The following is a 17,151-nucleotide window of genomic DNA, read 5'->3' on the forward strand; positions in this document are numbered from 1 at the left end:
GCTACTTTATAGCAGAGAATACGGAAAAACAAAAAAGGATTGCATTGGCCTCCATTCATCCCTCCCTTGGGCAAACGGCTCCCTGTCACTTCATTGTACCCAGAGTGGATGCCAGCCGCATGACTGGCGTGAAAGAGACCATTTATCAGCTCAGCTCATTTGTACTGCAGAGTGTGTGCCACGCAGATGGCTAACGTATTGTTCTCATGAAAGGGAAACAGCTTTGCAAAGAAGAATTTTAATGGCAGAGATCTGGAGACCATACTCTGCAAACTGGATTTCATTAAATTTGGTTTTGATCACTGGGTTCATTACTGGCAAAGAGTTGGATGAAAAAAGATGTCCGGTCTTTGCTTTTTGTTCTCTGCAGCCATCACAGCGCTGACACCCCTATCAGTGCTGTGAAAACCGAGTGTGAGCGCCTAGTCTGCTGTGCTTAGTCTGTCTCACCGGGTGCTCACTTGGTCCCGCTCCTAAAACTGTCCTAAAGCTGCTCAGCACTGCTCAGCCCTTACAGGTCTCCACAGAGCACCGTGGCCGGGGACCGAAGGCCTAGAGAGCCAGAGGCACTAACTATAAGGCTAGGATGTGAGTGAGCAGACGTGACTCACACTTGCAAGGAGTGGAAGGGGAGGAGGGCGTCAGATGATCATCTAAGATTCACATAGGTGTCTGTGGGTAGCAAGTAGCTAATCCTGCAGCTCTCATCCCCGGTGAGTGATTTTTGGTCTACTCTCTTTGGCAAACTAACTATTCCTCGGCCATGTAACATACTGGTTCAAGGAGGACCCAGAGTATGCATTTACATTGCACACAAGATTTGAGTCTACAGCTTATTTCTTTGATTAACATGGTTATTATGTTACTTTCCTGAAACAGAATTCAAGGCACCGGGTGAGAGGAAGTACCCTGGACATATGCTGCGCACCAAAGACCAGTCGGAAGTAGTTCACATGGTAACACCAAGGAGGTCACCAAATGTCTGGTCAGCCCGTTGCAGCCAAGGCGAACTGTACCGCCCGTCTCAAACTGTGAGAAAGAGAGGGTTCAGGCCTGACCTCAGGCTTTCCTTCTTTTGAGTGTCCTGCAAATTCTTGCTGCCCCCCACTTCACCCAAGCTCCTCGTTTGCCACTTTAATTCCCAGCAGAATCATAGCTGAGACGGACTGTCTGGCTGAAAAGATAGATTCACATTCTCTGTTGTGCTCAGTGTCCCCGGGCACACAGGGGAACTAACAAGATGCAAATCCTGTTCAATGTGGCTAAAACCTTTCTCATCCCTAAGCAAAGGCCCACAAAACTTATTCAGTTGGTTGGCTTCATAATACGGCTTCAGACCATTGTAGAATGTGCAACACTAATTTAAATAAATGGCATGTAGTCAAAGAGAACGAGACGGTTTCATCTTTGTTTAGTCTGAGAGGCTATTTTCATGATTACAGGGGCCTGATACCATCTTCTCAATTATTGCAAAGCTCAGGAGTGTCTATCATTTACCCTCCAGCCACGCTCCCATTATGGGTCATTTTGCAGCCACCCACCCCGCACATAGCCACTGCGAAACTGGCTAGGATCTGAGGAAGTAACCCCTGGGAGCAAGGCTGTACCTAGTAAAGTCTTGAAAGTAAACAACAAATGCCAGAACACCCTGGTTATGTTTAAAGATCCAAGAAAATACCTTGGACCACCAAAGGAAGCATATCTCAATGCCAGGGTCCTCTAGCATCTTCCAGGTAGTGTTTACATCTGAACCTCCAAAAAGGTCTCCGAGTTCCAGGAAGACTTCACTGTTTTGCTTTTCTGAGACAAGGTCTCACTACATAGCTCTAGACTGGCCTCAAGACTTTAATGCTAGCCAGGCGGTGCTGGCGCACGCCATTAATCCCAGCACTCGGGAGGCAGAGCCAGGCATATCTCTGTGAGTTCAAGGCCAGCCTGGTCTACAGAGTGAGTTCCAGGACAGGCACCAGAGCTACACAGAGAAACCCTGTCTTGAAAAAACCAAAACCAAACCAAAACAAAACAACCCTTTAATGCCTTTGCCTCAGCCACTAAGTTCAGAGGGATGTGCTGGGTGGGATTATAGAGTGATGTGGTAGAATTTCCTCCCGCAAACCTCCAGTTTAGAGGGATGTTTGTAAAGACACTGGATACTCTAAGGAAAGGTCAGACATATCATCCTGCAAGGAAACGCCTTAAACTCAGAAAGTAAACAACTCACACCTCAGGAAGTCCCTGAAACTGACCAAATATGCTAGGCCCTTCCCTCCTGAAGCATATATAAGCAGTAAGGACAGCTGAGAGACTCTCTCAGACCAGCCAAGTCACCTGAGAGAGACAGTGACTGGCTGACCTGTCTAGAAGACTCTCAGACAAGCTGAGCTCTTTAGAAGAGACTCAGTTCAGCACCACTGGGAAGAAACAGAGACTACCCAAGCTGTCTAAAGAAGTAAGGGCTAGCCAAGCCACCTGGAAGAAGCAGAGATCAGCCTATCCAGAAGCAGCTCCGACACCCTGTGCCTCAAAGAGACACGTTCCAACCTCCTGAGCTACCTGTAAGCTGTGCAGTACACTGGTGAGCTGTCTCCCGGGGTGGGGGTGGGGGTGGGGGTGGGGGATGCAGCTGTATTTGAGTCACCTCTGCTCCTGTAAGTAACCCCAATCAAACTCATTAGTTCATCAAACTGGACTTTGGTAGTATTCTTAACTTTGATCTGGAGTTGATTCCCTATCTGGAGTGAGTAGACATTTGTTCATGACTCCACAGGAATAGTGTCAACACAACACAGGTGTACCACCATTCCCACCTGGAGGGAAGGCTTTGGAGGAAATTCGTGACTAGGCAGAAGAAGGAAGCTCCCTAGTAGCTACTCAAAAGGCACCAACAATGCTTGAAAATGCCTTCCAGGGTTAGACTTCCCTGTATAAACCGTTACACCTGTATAATGATGGCTGCGTTTCCAGGTCATAAGGCAGGGCCTCGAAATGTGATATTTTCTCCGTAAATCTCTTTGGCTGACAGACTAGAGTAGAGTTTCGAAAGGCACCTTTCCTTCCTTCTATCAGACAAGGCAGAACAATATAAAAGAACACTTATAGGAGCTTGAAGTAGAATTCATTGTTAGCATGTGTGAGGCCCTGAGCCAAAAACCAAACAAAAGTTCGTTCCAGCCTGTTACCAAGCCTGAGAACCTGAGTTTGATCTCCCAGGATCCTCACTGTGAACAGAGAGACCTGATTCCCAAAAGTTGTCCTCCACCTCCACACATGCATCATGGATGGCATCACCTTCCCTGCCATACACATAGTAAGTAATTTTTTTATTTTAAAAATAAAAATGCAAAATTAAAACTTCCAAAAATATTCATATTAAAACCTAATCCTCAATGTAATTAATAGTACAGGAGGTGGGACCTTGGGAAACTGAAGAAGCCAATAAAGTAATTTCGTGATGGGATTATTGTGCTTATAAAGGAGGACCTAGCAAGCTGCCTGGCCCTTTCCACACCAAGGAAGCCACAAGAAGGCACATATCTATGAAAAGAAGGTACTCACCAAAACCCTGACACTACAGAATCTACTGGTGCCTTATCTTGGACTTCCCAGCCTCCAGATTATGAGAAATAAATATGCTGTTGATAAAAAAAAAAGCACAAAGGTCTGTTCTCGCTTCCCCACCGCTCTTTGGCCTCACGTCGGACTGCTTAACAGAAGCCCAAATCTGAAACTTGCCATATTTGTGGACCTCAAAGTCGCCATTCTGAAAAACAACACAGAGTTCCACAGTGTTGGTCCAGATCCAAAAGGGAGATAAACAGTTAAGAACGATTTTATGCTTCTCTTGATACTTTAGTTTAAATTAATGGGTGCATTTAAAGGGAAGAAAGGGATATCCCAGGAAGAGCAGACGTTCTGAAACCTGGAAGACATTTACACACTGAAGACAGTGATTTAAAAAGCCAATTACTTCCCAGTACTCCAGTTCCAACTGTTTTTAGCATCCTCTGCAAACTGCTTCTGGAAGCTAGATCATGAAGCTGGGATGTCTCGGGTGGATTCATATGCTACAGTTAAGCAGAAGGAAGCCTGCATCAGCAGTTTCCCTTGGCACATTTCTAATCCACCATAGGTTGATAGCAATGCTGACAGATACACTGATTTTGTTTGATTCAAGGACACAAGAAAGGCATTTTTTTTCTTGTGGTGCTAGGGATGAAACCCAGGGCTTTTTGTGCATGCCAGGAGGCAACCTGTGCCCTCTACATCTGCAGACCCAAGGAACATTCTAATCTCCCAGGGTCAACTATTCTGCATAAATAAGTTTCATGTAAACATGCAGTATGTTAGGCAAAATGGAAATAGTGAAAATTCTAGAGAGAGGATATTTCTGTTCTATCATTAAGTTGAGAGTCAATGGCAGGATAGACAACAAAAATCAGAGTTTAATGTAGGAAGTAACCATTGTAGAGAAGATTTAATATGTGCCAACATAAGCACTAATTCTGAGGTTCAACTTTTATCAAACCCCACAAATGACATAAAAGCCAAACAGGAAGTAAACATTGGTTTAATGAAAATTAAGGGAATCCCTTAATTTTCTATTTATGTTAAAAGTTGCAGTTGTCAGTTCTTTTGACCAAAGATCAAACACTCTCTATATGATGAGACTTAATATTTCTTTTTCCAGAGAAAACAATGCATTGAACTCACAGATAACTTGTGGGGATGTTTTTCTTAAAAGACTTGCTAACTAGCCATTCAGTCTTAAAGGCTAATATGTGAGACTATAAGAAATAGAGTAGTTTCTTAGCATCTGAAGGGGTTGGTTCAAGGGCATCCTCACCCCTGTGGACACTAACCTCTGCAGGTAAGTCAGTCCCTTCTCCAAAACCACACACAATTTGCACATAACCTATACCTATTCCCTGTGCATTTTGTCATCTCAAATCACGTGTAATACCTATGCAGTTTTGAATTACTGTTCTGCTGTATTTCTTGTTTAGGGAGTAATGGCCACACAAAAAGGGGGATTTTTGTTTAGTAAGGACTTGCTACCATGACAGGCCTCACTGAATAATGAATGTCAGCAACAAGGTGACATCTGCAGTTGATTGAACCTTAGCTTTGGGAGCCAAGGATGCCAGGAGCCAACTTTGGTGACAGTCTGATAAGGCCTCAATCTTTGCCTCCAGGCTTTCATGATAATTCTCTCAGGCCACTGAAGGAGACACTCTGGAGTGATTTTTCTCAAGGACACTATCACTGTCCCAATCTTCATCATTAGCAGCTGCATATAAAAGCATATCTGAAGAACCTGCCAGAATAAACTTTCAGTGTGTGAAATGATCAAGCTAACACTGCCTTTTACATGTTTATTATCCAAGGCAGATATGGGATAAACTAAACAAGCTTATTTTCAGCAGTGGTGAGGAAAAGAGGATATTATGGTATTGTGCCAGGAGTCCAGGATCCTGGGATTTCATTTCCAAAGCTTCCTTGGAAGTTGTAATATTACCCAGTTGGGTATCTCCACTAAAAGGGCCAGGTTTTCACAGTGAAGAATTGGGAGAGTAGTAAATTACTGTAGCTTGAAGAGCACATAAACTGACCACTATTGACCTGCATGTGACTATCAGCCGCTTCCTGAAGAGTCAATGGATGGAATTCAACCCAAGGGCAGACCAAAGAAAAGGTCAGAGCATGAGACGTTAATGATTATACTTTCTAACCCATTTATATTTAGTGTCCTATGAGAAATTCCTTCCACTTTACTTCAGTATGAAATAGAAACTACAGTCTCACCAAAGAGTAATCCATACAAGCCCACAGTAACATGATGATAAAAGAATAATTACAGATATGGATGCTACATTTTGACAAATACAGTACTATTTATTATATAGAGAGTTTTCTAAAATAAAATAAAGGCTAGGTTTGGGTAAATGTTCTCAGAAAATACAGGTAAGGAACATTTTCACCTAAACAAATGTTGATGAAAGGTGATGGCACCACACACGCCACAGTCCCAAATGAGGTCATGGTAACTGAGTGAAGTGAAATTCTGCAGACCAGGGAGGGAAGGAAAGGGAGGCGGCTAGGAAAAGACAGCGCTGATGGGGAGCCAGTGAGCTATGGTGTGAACCTTTTGTACTCTATCCTGAGTGCAGAAGGCCCTGCCCATCTCATCAAAATCCATATTTACCCAAGGCAGAAGGGAGGCAGAGTCTTTCTTTTTATAATTGATCTTTAATCATTATATGAGCCTGTGTTTGAACAGGATGGAAATGTAATGTGTGTCATAAAAAGTCTATAAAATACTTTATGTCTTTGGTCAAGGATGTGGTGGGCTCTGAATCATTGCTGCTCTTTTGTTCTTTGGAGTTGAAGGGCAGGCGTGAGCTCTGCCAAGGGTGAAATCAAGTGGAAATCTAAGACTAGAGGTCATGTACAATCCAGCATGATAACTCCCGCCCCCGATAAAGGAATCTGGAAATACTAGTTATGCTGTACTGAGCTTATCACTATATTCTAAGGATACAGATGTGAAGGTTAACCTCCATCTTAAAGAAAAAAAGGGCCCCAAACTGTTTTTTGGGGGGTGGGGGCACAGATGAGCATGCTGTCACAAGAACAACCTCTCATGTCTCTAGACTCCCAGAACTCCAAGTGCTCTGAAATGTACCTGTTTAAAAAGCATTTGTGAGCTGGAGCAGTAGACCACTTATTCAGCCGGGGCATTTGATCTCCAGCCCCTCAAAATAAACAAATACACCCCCCAAATCCCCAAAAGCGTTTGAATCTAATCCTCTCTGCCCTAAATAGAGGAAAGGGATGCAGAAAAGGAGTCAGTTGCTCCCTGGAATTGACTGGAGTACAGGTAGGGAAGGATCTGGGGGTCACAGAATGCTTTAAAGCATCTGACAGGCATGTCTTAGGACAGGCTTCCTCCCCACCCCCAATCCGTTACCTCTGGACAGCAGCATGCAGTTTTCAATGTCCATCTATCAAAAAGCCCCAAATGGCAACATTTCCCCCCTTTAATAAACCAGAAGTGTAGCATGAGCTTGGCAAGAGGGTAAGTGCAGAAACTAATCTGAAGGGAATCTACCTGAGTAGTCCCTTCTAAGAGAAAGGAAAAGAAATAGCAAGTTGGAGGGGGGCGGGGGAGGCGGGGGACAGGAAGCCTGCCTCTTCCAAGCTTTAAGATTGCAGACTTGCTTTCTTCTCCAGGGCCAAATGACTTTGCAAGCGTTCCTCGCAAGTCAGGGGCGGCAGGGGGTCTGCGGGACTCAGGGAACAGTGCTGGCGGGCTGACAGCATGGAAAAGCCGCAGCCCAAGCCCGGGTGCCCTCGCCCGGCTCACCGCCGCTCGCAGGGACACTTACCGCGACCCTCGCGGCTGCTGCTCGCGCCCCGACCTCAGGTGGCCGCAGTCCCCGGCTCCCGCTCTCCCGCCCCACGCCGTCTCAAGGTCACACCGCTCGCTGGCTCGCCGGACTCTGTCTACGCTGCAGGCTCAGCCGAGAGAACCGACGCGAGGAACAGAGCTGGCCCCGCGGGCCTTGCCGGGGCCTTCCCTCCGTGTCGTCGGTGCCAGGCAGCTCCCCTCTGGGTCACTCCCATTCTGTGCTCAGTCCCAGAGCGGCGAGACATCTGTTTTCCATAAGCCTCGCGCAGAGGCAAATCCTGGATTAGATGCCAGAGCCCACGCCACAGCTGATCGGCGCACAAAGAGCCGGGGACAAACACGCAAGTTGGTGCCCAGTTCCAGAACCACTCGGATGACTAAGGCGGCCGCAGCTGGGATGCGCCAATCCGCGGCTGGCTGGGTTTTCAGGTCTACTGCGTAAAACTCATCCTGCCCCCCCCCCCCACTCCCCACTCCGCCCACCCCACTAAAGCACGCTCTGTCCCCGCAGGGGAAGTGACTTCAGCTGCACCCGGCTGAGCGAGTTCAACGCAGCAGCAGCAGCCGGCCTCCACCACCGGGCATTCGGTATTGAAAGCAAACCCTGCTGAACGTGACGGAGGGGAGAAAGCTCGGCGTTTGCTTTAATTCCATTCCATGACTCAATCACGATACAGTCAGCGCTGAAAACGATGAGGAAGTGCGGTCTCTGTGGGCTGACTTTTCACTCTCGGAAACAGCTTGGTCAAAATAGCTGCCTTCTCCATGCTTCCCTTCCTCACTTAGGAGAAAGCATGAAGAAAGCATGAAGCATGAACTCTCAAGAGCTGTGCGGTCTAGTGCAGTGCGTGTTAGGCCAGGAAGACTTGCCATTTCCCAATCCCGCAAAATTACTGTCAAAGAAATGCAGGGCGGTGCGCGCGGGGCCGGGGCGGGGCGGGAGGGGGGATTTCAATCACTGGAATCCAGAGACCCCCCGCTGTTGCCGCTGCCTCCCCACCAAGCATGTGAAATTTGGAGCTTAGCGGGCTTCAGGAACAAAGAGGCTGGGAACTGATCCTGAGTGCCGCAGTATGGGGACAACGGGAGCAATGGGGACAGATGCCCTATGGTGGATGGCAAGGGAGTTAGGTCACTGTTCTTGTCGGTAAACTGGGGCCTTGACATTTGGCTGGAAGCTAAGGGGACCCTCTGGGAGATGTCAAGCTGGCAAGTGATGTAAGATTTCCACTGCAGAAAGAGAATTTCACAAGGCGAGTCCAATCTAGGAAGGGAGTGGAGGTGAGTTTGAAATGGAGGGGAAAGGCTCCAATGAGAGCAAGAGAAGCTGGGAGTTGATGCTCGGTGCAGGGAGGGAGGAGATATTATAAAGGAGGTATCAACTGTCACCTAGGTCTGTCCCTTGAGCAGTAGGGTAGATAGAAGAAAATGAAAGAGGACCTGGAGAAGCCGTGTGTGGGTTCACAGACTGATGTCACAGAAGTTGAGCGTGGTTACTAATGCAAACTAACCACACAGATGTCTAAGGTATTGGGGACTTCTGGCTAAGCAAGACAGGCCAGGCAGGTGTGTGGTTTGAAGTTGCATGTAAATACAGAGCAGGGGAGAATGCACCATATTGGTTTGTTACAGCTGCCCAAAACAAAGTACCAGGAACTGAGGAGATTAAACAGCAGATATGTGTGGTAGCCTGTGGTCCACACAATGGGCGGGGCTTCCTCCTGAAAGCCCAGCGCCTGCTGGAGCCTCTTGCAGGCTTCTTAAGGCTCCTTGGCTTGTACCAGGTCCATGCTGATCTTCCCCTGACTCTCCCTGTGGGCGTCTGTGACCAGATGTACCCCTTTTTTGTAAGACACCGCTCGTATTAGGTGAGAGGCCCAGCTTACTCCAGAATTCCTGTACTTGACTAATTACCTTCGTCCTCATGCGTCAGGCAGCTTTCTGTCATGATGTCGAAATGCCTACAGTGATCAACGTCTAATAAGGACAGGCTTATTTTGGCTCTGAGTGAGACACAATGACTGAGCACATGACAAGGATGCCTGTTTACCCATGGTGGTCAGGAAACCAGGAGAGACACATAGATGGGGCTTCCAAAGTCCTCTTCAAGGGCCGTCCCAGATGTCTTAACTCCCTTCTATTAGGCCCAACTCTGGAAGGTTCCAGCACTTAGAATAGGATCAGGGGATGGGGTGGAGTTGGGGTTGGGGGACAAACCTTCCACACATAGACCTTTTGAGACATTCTAAGATCTAACTGCAGCATTCTGTTTCTATCTTGTACTTGGAAATCACCTTTCCATAAAATAGCACATATTGAGGTATGGGGGCAGGGGTGAAGACTTCAACATAGCAATTGGGGGAGAACAGTTTAACTCATCAGATTCACACACACACACACACACACACACACACCCGTTGTGAGCAGAGTTATAGCAGAGGATGGAGGGGAGGAAATCCACTGCAAATGAGCAGGGGAGGCACTGTGGGTGGAAACAGTGAGAAAGAGGATCAGAAAATACAAGAGGATTTTATTAAATTTCAGTCACACACACACACACACACACACACACACACACACACACACCCCAACTTGTCCGACCATATCTTCATTTAACACCACCTGGGAGCTTCTATTATTATTTTTTTTCCTTAAGTGTTTCTATTCTATATGAGTCCATCATGCATTAGGCATCACCTGGGCACAGGCTCAAAGTGCCAATGGCTGCCATGAACACGGCCACAAATATGGGTATGACGACAACCTTCCAGTTCACGGCTATGTATCTAGTCCTGATGTCAAGCCCTGATGGTTAACACCTGCCCCTTTCTTTCTAGACTCCTCCCTTCTGTCACAGTGCCAAAGCCCCTGGGCCCTCGCTGCGAGGCTGATGCCATGTGTAATCTTTGGATCATCTTCAACACTATCCACAAAGCTTTGAAAAGGCTTGGAGCACAGCAAACACACAGGGGATGGAATTCACTTCTGGTCTTTGTTTCTTTAAAGACTTTACATTTTATTTGGCTGTGCTGAAGAGTGAAGCCAGGGCCTTGTGCACACTGGGCAGGTGCCCTGCCGTGAGCTACAGCCCCAGCTCTGCTCACACAGCTTTTCATTTGCGATGGGAAAGGGAGCAGGCCATTCTGTATTACCCAGTCTGGTCTCTACCCCCTCCCCCGGCTCAAGCAATCCCCCTTCCTCTACCTTCGGAGCAGCTGGGACTCAGACAGGTGCTACTGTGCCCAGCTCTGCCACCTTACTTCTTACTCCAAAACAATACTTATGTAGTCCTTGATCTTCAATCCCTCTCCCAACAGCCACTCTTGGAAGGTTAGTGACTTAAATAGACCTTTGCAGGGACTCTCTGGTATTTGATTTATGACCAGAAGAGTGGAATTCTTCTGGGAATCAGTGATGGAAGTTTGTGAATTGGTGAGGGAAAGTCCTGGGGACCCTGGAATGAACTAACTAGCATTATAAGGGCATGTCAAGTTCAAGGTGAAACCATTTCCTTGATGGATCAGCTGCCTGACACCACTGCTTGGTGACTGGGACCTGTTTCTTCATAGACTGCTTTAATTTCACTTATTTATGTCTATACCTGCCTAGGAGCTAAAATGTCAGATTACCTGAAGGATGTGTGCATGAGACAGCTGGGAAGAGCCTGTTCCCCCCGCCACAGGGGAAGCCAGTGTTAGCTGAGCACACAGGTTATGTACACCACCTTGGCACAGAAGGAGCCAAAACTGTTTCCTGTGACAAGGTCTCAGATGACTAATGGGAGTGAGAGTCAAAACACACAGTTAAGCTTCTATAAGCCTCTCTATGAAGGAGGCATTGGAATTGTTCTCAGGACTCAAGGGAAGCGCGTGTGTGTGTGTGTGTGTGTGTGTGTGTGTGTGTGTGTGTGCTTGCATGCTGGAAATTGAACCCAGGGCCTTGAGTGTTTGGAGCAAGTGCTCTACTACCGAATGAAACTCCCAGCCTGTCCATTTTCTGGGAGGTGAGAAAGCCTTCATGGAGGAGGAAGGGAGAGTTCTAGTGTTCAAAGGAGTCATGTGTTGGAAAGCTGGAGGACAAGCCAGGTGATTAGTGACATCATATATTGCTCAGGTTGTCCAGACTACTGACTTTTTTAGCACTAGTTTTTGACCCTAGCTTCCTCCCGTACCACCTGATTAAATTATATTTTCTAAAACCTCCTTCGGTTTTAGCTCATGCCTCTTTTGTGATGGTGCTTCCTCCTGAGCCTGCTGTGGCCTTTCTTCTCCTTCCTGAGTCTAAATTCTACCCTTCCCTGATTATAAAGTGTGATTGGCCTTGGATGACAACGTCTTGGAAACACACACACACACACACACACACACACACACACACACACACACACAGTGTGTCCTGACAGCATTTCTCCACTTTACTGATTTGCACATACAGCCCATCTCCTTCATTATTTTATGTGCTCCCTCAGAGGTCTGTGCATGTCTAGTATCTGTGTGCACATGTATGTTCTTGTGTGACTGGAAACCACAGGCCAACCTCAGGTGTCTTTCTTGGTCATGCCGGCCCTAGACTGAAAGAAAGCAACCAGTGCCAGGGAACCAGCAACTAAAACTTGTGACCCCATGACCCAAAATAAGGCTTTCTTACTTAAGAGTCTATTTACTGTGGGTATTTCTCACAGTGACGGACAGCTGACTGACACAGCTCGGAGCAGTCTCAGCTTGAGCTCTGTCAGCAACTCCATCTGCAGCCAGCCTGGGGCTGTATCCCATGCACCAGGCCTCCCAGTCAGTTGCTGAGAAAGTGCATTCCTTGGAACGAGAAAGCAAGAAGAACCCAACTCAAGTTCTCTTTTAGTTAACAGAAGACACAGTAGATACCAGCCCTGGTCTGGATACTACAATCATTATGTGAGGGAACCAGAGAGATGCCCCATGGGTAGCATCAGAGCAAATAGCCCTGTTTGAAAGAAAGTGGCCGGGGTCGGGGGAGCTCCCAAGCAAAAACACACAATGCAGCAACAAATAAGACAGGAACCACAGTGGTTTCAGTCTCCAGTTACCACACACACTCTTCTCCTTGCCAGCCCCCTCCTCCCCGTACTGACTGTGGATTTTTCACACATTGAAAGGAAGGGAATAGGAAAGGTAAGTTTACACCCACGTAGGAGGGAAGATACGCAGTGACAACTTTTAAAGAAGGAGCCAGAGTCCTCCTGCATTACCTCTTGCCCCTAGCACAGTAGGTGGGGCTGAGGACACAGCTGGACATGGTTGCTACAGAAACAGGTTTACAAGTAGCCTTGGAGACTACAGGCACTGAGATATCTTTCTGACCCCATCACCTCGGTTTCTAGAGGATGGGGGTTACTGGTCACCAAGCCCTGCTACTTACCCCAAGCTACTGACTTCAGATCCTGTCACTCACTATCAGTAGCTGGTCCTTCCCCAAGGACCCTGCACTCAAAGGCCACACCCAGAAGCTTGGGACAGCCCCAGAATCTGTGTGCAGCTCAAAGACCATGGTTGGTGCAGCCTACCCATAGAAAAGGAGGTTCCCGCCAGAGACCAGCTTTCTCAGAACCCATATGGAAGGCAGGGACGCCTACCCTCACCCCATCCCCCTGCTTTCCCCCAGCGTCAGTGACAGCTCAGACAATGGCACCCTTGGTTTATTGCAAGTGCTAAGTGTGGGAAGACAGCTGCTTTTTAATGTCTTGTCACTATCTGTCCTTGTCACATATCCAGCATAGCTTCTGGGCCTTCTAGGGTCACTGCTGCCTTATAGGGGTCTTTCCATTTTCTGTTGGTAATGTACCAGCAGTAATTAATATTTATGCTATGTCCCCAGTGTGCCCACAACACCGAAAGGATCCAGAGACACGACAGCTATCCCAGTTGAGGGTGGATTGAAAGGACTCCCAGCCCTAAGAAAATGCCAATGGCTGCTATTTCTTGTTCAAACCACAGTCACAAGAAAAGAACTGTGTCCAGGGAAGAGCTTGTGCTCTAGGCCTCAGGGAGAACCCTAAAGCTCACAGCTCACTCTGCTCCCTTGATTCCCGGGAAAGAACCTAGGGGTCAGTGATACATTAAAAGGACTTGGCTGCAGTGGGCACTCTGGAAATTCAGTTAGTGCCCAGCTGCCTGGAAAGCATTTGGGGACCACAGCAGAAGAGAACATTGCAGACTTCACAGGACTTTAGGAGCAGAGGCCACCCATCTGTACTTGACTTGAAGTCACTTGTCCATCACCACATCCACAGCTTTAGACCTCCCTTGGCTTCAGTGACCTGTGGTCAGCTGTGGTCTAAAGACATAAAAAGAGACAGTCTAGAAGTTAGCAGCCAGAAAGTGAAACATCTGCTCCTTGGGAGTCACTATGGTCCTTGCTTCCCTGCCTCACTATGAGTGAAAAGCTATGGTAGATATGGATGGGCAGGAAAAGTCAGTGTATGCTACCCCCACCTGCAGCATCAATGCTGTGCTCCCCCTACAGTGCTGTGCTCCACCTCCAATGCTGTCCCCCACCTCCAGTGCTGTGATCCCCCTAAAGTGCTGTGCTTCACCTCCAGTGCTGTCCTCCACCCCCAGTGCTGTCCTCCACCCCCAGTGCTGTCCCCCACCTCCAGCGCTGTGTTCCTCCTCCAGTGCTGTCCTCCACCTCCAGTGCTGTGCTCCTCCTCCAGTGCTGTCCTCCACCTCCAGCATCAATGTGTGTATGTTGGTGGGGGCAGGGTGCAGTCTGGGGACACTCTCAAGCAAGACTTCCATATTCAAAATTGAATCAGTGATGGATGTTACAACCAGGCGTAGCTGGCAAAACTATGCACATTATACTGTCTTGGGAAAAACACCAGCGGCCTTTATGACACACGGTTCTGAGCTAATTAGCAGCTTCAAAGTTCAGTTTAGTTCTAGGTTTAGGGAAGTGACTGTGGCTTAGTGGAACAGGGCGGCCTAGCATGCAGGACACCCTGTGTGATGCCCCCGGCACAATACTACGAAACAAAACAGAAAACTCTCCATCTCTCTCTTCTGGGAAGAGGGGGAGAGTTAAGAGGGAAGGCTTCCCGTAAGTGTCTGTCCTTGGAGATTCTCTGGCAGGATATCTGCTATATCAAAGGTCAACACTGGCAACTGCCCCCGTGGGAGTAGCAGGATTACAGACAGGCTTGCAGACTCCAAGGTCTTCCACACACCTGCAGAGAATAAACATCATTCTTGGAGAATGACACCAGCTCCCGCCAATGTGTGTGAAGTCTGCGATGGCCTTTGGAGGCCCTGCGGTTTCTAGAGTCAACAGTCTGAGGGGTTGGCTGCAGGTTGTGGTGTGCGCTGATCCCTCATCTCAACCCTACAAGAACAGTGCTGGGAATTGCAGTGGAGAGTGAGAAAATCCTCCTGGCACTCAGAGCCCTTGAAAGGCCGGGTAGGGCAGGAGGTGAGGTAAGAGATGTGTTCCCAGAGAGTGGCTTGGGGTGAAAGGATGCCTAGGGGCTCCTCAGGGAACACTGATGTGCTTTCTATCCTTGTTTGGTGGGTTCTTTTACTCTCCCTGGATGACAAAACAGTGCTTACTGAGTATGCATACTTGTTTGAAGGTTAAAGCAGGCAGCAAGCTATGAAGTACAATGACTATAAATACAATCCAAATTGTGACTTCCCCTTGCTCCATTAAGACCACCCCAGGAGCGCAAAGGTCACCAAGCTGTCTGTTCCTTAGATGCCTACCAGTTTTCTTGATCCCACTGTATTAGACCCTTGGCTTTGGGGCCTCCATTTTCTTAGGGTTTTCTACAGAAAGAGCCCTGTAAAGAAATGACTGTTCTTGTCAGTCTTAGGGGGAGTTGAGGCTGGGTTTTCTAAAGGGTCGCTTTTCTGGGGTGTGGGTGTGGCCTTCACTTCTCATCCTCTGTCCGAGATTGGCTTCTAGCTCCCAACCTGGCCTGGCAGGATCAGGCTTCTGTACTCAGAGACTTTTTCCACCTATTCTTTGTGGGAAACCTCTGGAAATATCCAGAAAGTTCCATCATAATGGGGGTGTGCTTCATGGAGGAAGGTGCAGGAGTGACTCAAAGTCAAGCATTCTGGAGGTGTCTGTGTTTCCTGTCCTCCCCATCCCCAAATGATCCCAGGAGGTAGACACTGTGATGGCCACTTTCGGATGAGGAAAGTGAAGAAATTGGAGGGGGGAAGGGACTTTCCCAGGACACCTCGGCATTGGTAGAAACTGGAGACCTGAGATTAAGTTCAGCTGCTTGAGGTATGTGCTAGGAGTTGTGCGAGAGGACTTGGAAGACATTGTCTCGTGGGGAGACCAGATCACGATGGCCCGAGGGACACGCTTCATACAGAGTCACCTGCAGGCCAGCATGGTGTAGAAATGAGAATACAACTTTGCATTGCTGACTTTTCCCAGAATTTTCAATTAAGCCTGGCGGGGGAGGGGCTCTCAGAAAACTTAGTCTATGGTTAGGCCTCTTGCTGAGTGCTGGTAGCTGGGAAATAAATGAGTTTATTGGAGATTTGTCGTATTCTGAGCACTATACATTAAACTCTTTACACATGGACACATTTAAGCCTCTCAATGGTCCAGTCAGAAACTTTAGAAAAGGAGATTACTTGCCCAGTATTACACAAAACAGCAAGGGTATGAGTTGACCTGGATGTATCTAAATCAAAGCTCTTGCTCTTAGCCTCATGCTATGGAGTTTCTGCCTCAGCCTTGGGCTTCTGGAGTCACCCCCACCAATGTGGCAGGGCTGGGCCCCAACTACCTCTCCTTAGCTGGCCCTTTTTAGGACTAGCCACATGCTGCAGATTTGGGAACTGGGACACAGAAACAGTATGCAACTTATACAAATATATGTGAGAGATGATCTGAAGTGTAAATCCTCAGAAAGGTGTGATACTGAGGGTTAGAATAAGAAGTGTGTGTGTGTGTGTGTGTGTGTGTGTGTGTGTGTGTGTGTGTTCTTGTCCCTGTTTCTTGGCAAACAGTTCTTGAAGCCACTAAGATGTACAACATGAAAAGGTATCTCTGTGTGCTCATGGGGTAGGTAAAGGCTGAGGGCTTCCCAGAAGCCTCAGGAAGGGGTCTGATTGTCAGGGGAATGAGCCACATTCCTGCTGCAGCACCAATACCAACCTCCAGGAGGCACAAAGGTTCTGGCAATTGACTCAGTTTCCAGGGGCAGTATCTAACTAATCAGGCCTATGGAATGAAGTCTCCATAAAACAAAACAAACCCACCAATAACAACAAAAGCCATGACACATCTGCTGAACAGGTGGAGGTGCTGGGGGGACCCCCTCCCTACCCCACCTCTACCCCCTGCAGCTCTTTATCTGACTGATTATCTGTGTTCTCCATTATATCCTTTATAATAGGCCAGCAGACACAAAAGCATGTCCCTGGGTTCTGCAAACCTTTCTTGAACAACTCACCAAACTGGAGGGTAAGAGCCATAGAACTTCCAAGTTACAGCACAAAGTTAGACAGAGTTATATGCTAGTCACCAAACCTCCCAGGTTGCTGGGACCTCTGATTTACAGCTGATGGCCTGTAGCACAAGAGACACCCCAGGGCTTGCAGTTAGCCCCTGGGGAGAGGCAGTCTTTGGGGATTGTGCTTTCAGAAACTGAAAGATACCTAGTCAGATAGGAGTGTGGGAATACAGTGCCCCCAACAGATTGAGTTTGGAGGGTGGGGCTGGGAGGTTTTGTCCTGGCCCTACCCGAC

At 47.8% G+C, this 17,151-nt stretch overlaps 1 protein-coding gene and 1 long non-coding RNA gene across 9 annotated transcripts in view; one reads left to right on the plus strand and one right to left on the minus strand.

Moving 5' to 3' along the window:
- Trim2 (tripartite motif containing 2) overlaps positions 1-17,151 on the minus strand; it is a 159,554-nt gene that overhangs the window by 97,602 nt on the left and 44,801 nt on the right. For 2 of the 8 annotated variants that reach the window (XM_052731851.1, XM_052731848.1), the window contains exon 1: positions 7,386-7,761. The exons of the other annotated variants lie outside the window; for them this stretch is intronic. The gene's annotated coding sequence lies outside the window, so the exon portion shown is untranslated. Of the gene's footprint in view, positions 1-7,385; positions 7,762-17,151 lie in introns of those variants that run through there. 8 annotated transcript variants of the gene reach the window in all.
- On the plus strand, positions 7,971-11,610 carry LOC128106373 (uncharacterized). Its single transcript, XR_008216677.1, has 2 exons — positions 7,971-8,689; positions 10,246-11,610. It is a non-coding gene; the product is annotated as an uncharacterized LOC128106373 (long non-coding RNA).

Source organism: Peromyscus californicus, unplaced genomic scaffold (assembly GCF_007827085.1).
Source record: "Peromyscus californicus insignis strain IS unplaced genomic scaffold, ASM782708v3 Scaffold_9__1_contigs__length_137607984, whole genome shotgun sequence".
In the NCBI taxonomy this organism is placed as follows: domain Eukaryota; kingdom Metazoa; phylum Chordata; class Mammalia; order Rodentia; family Cricetidae; genus Peromyscus; species Peromyscus californicus.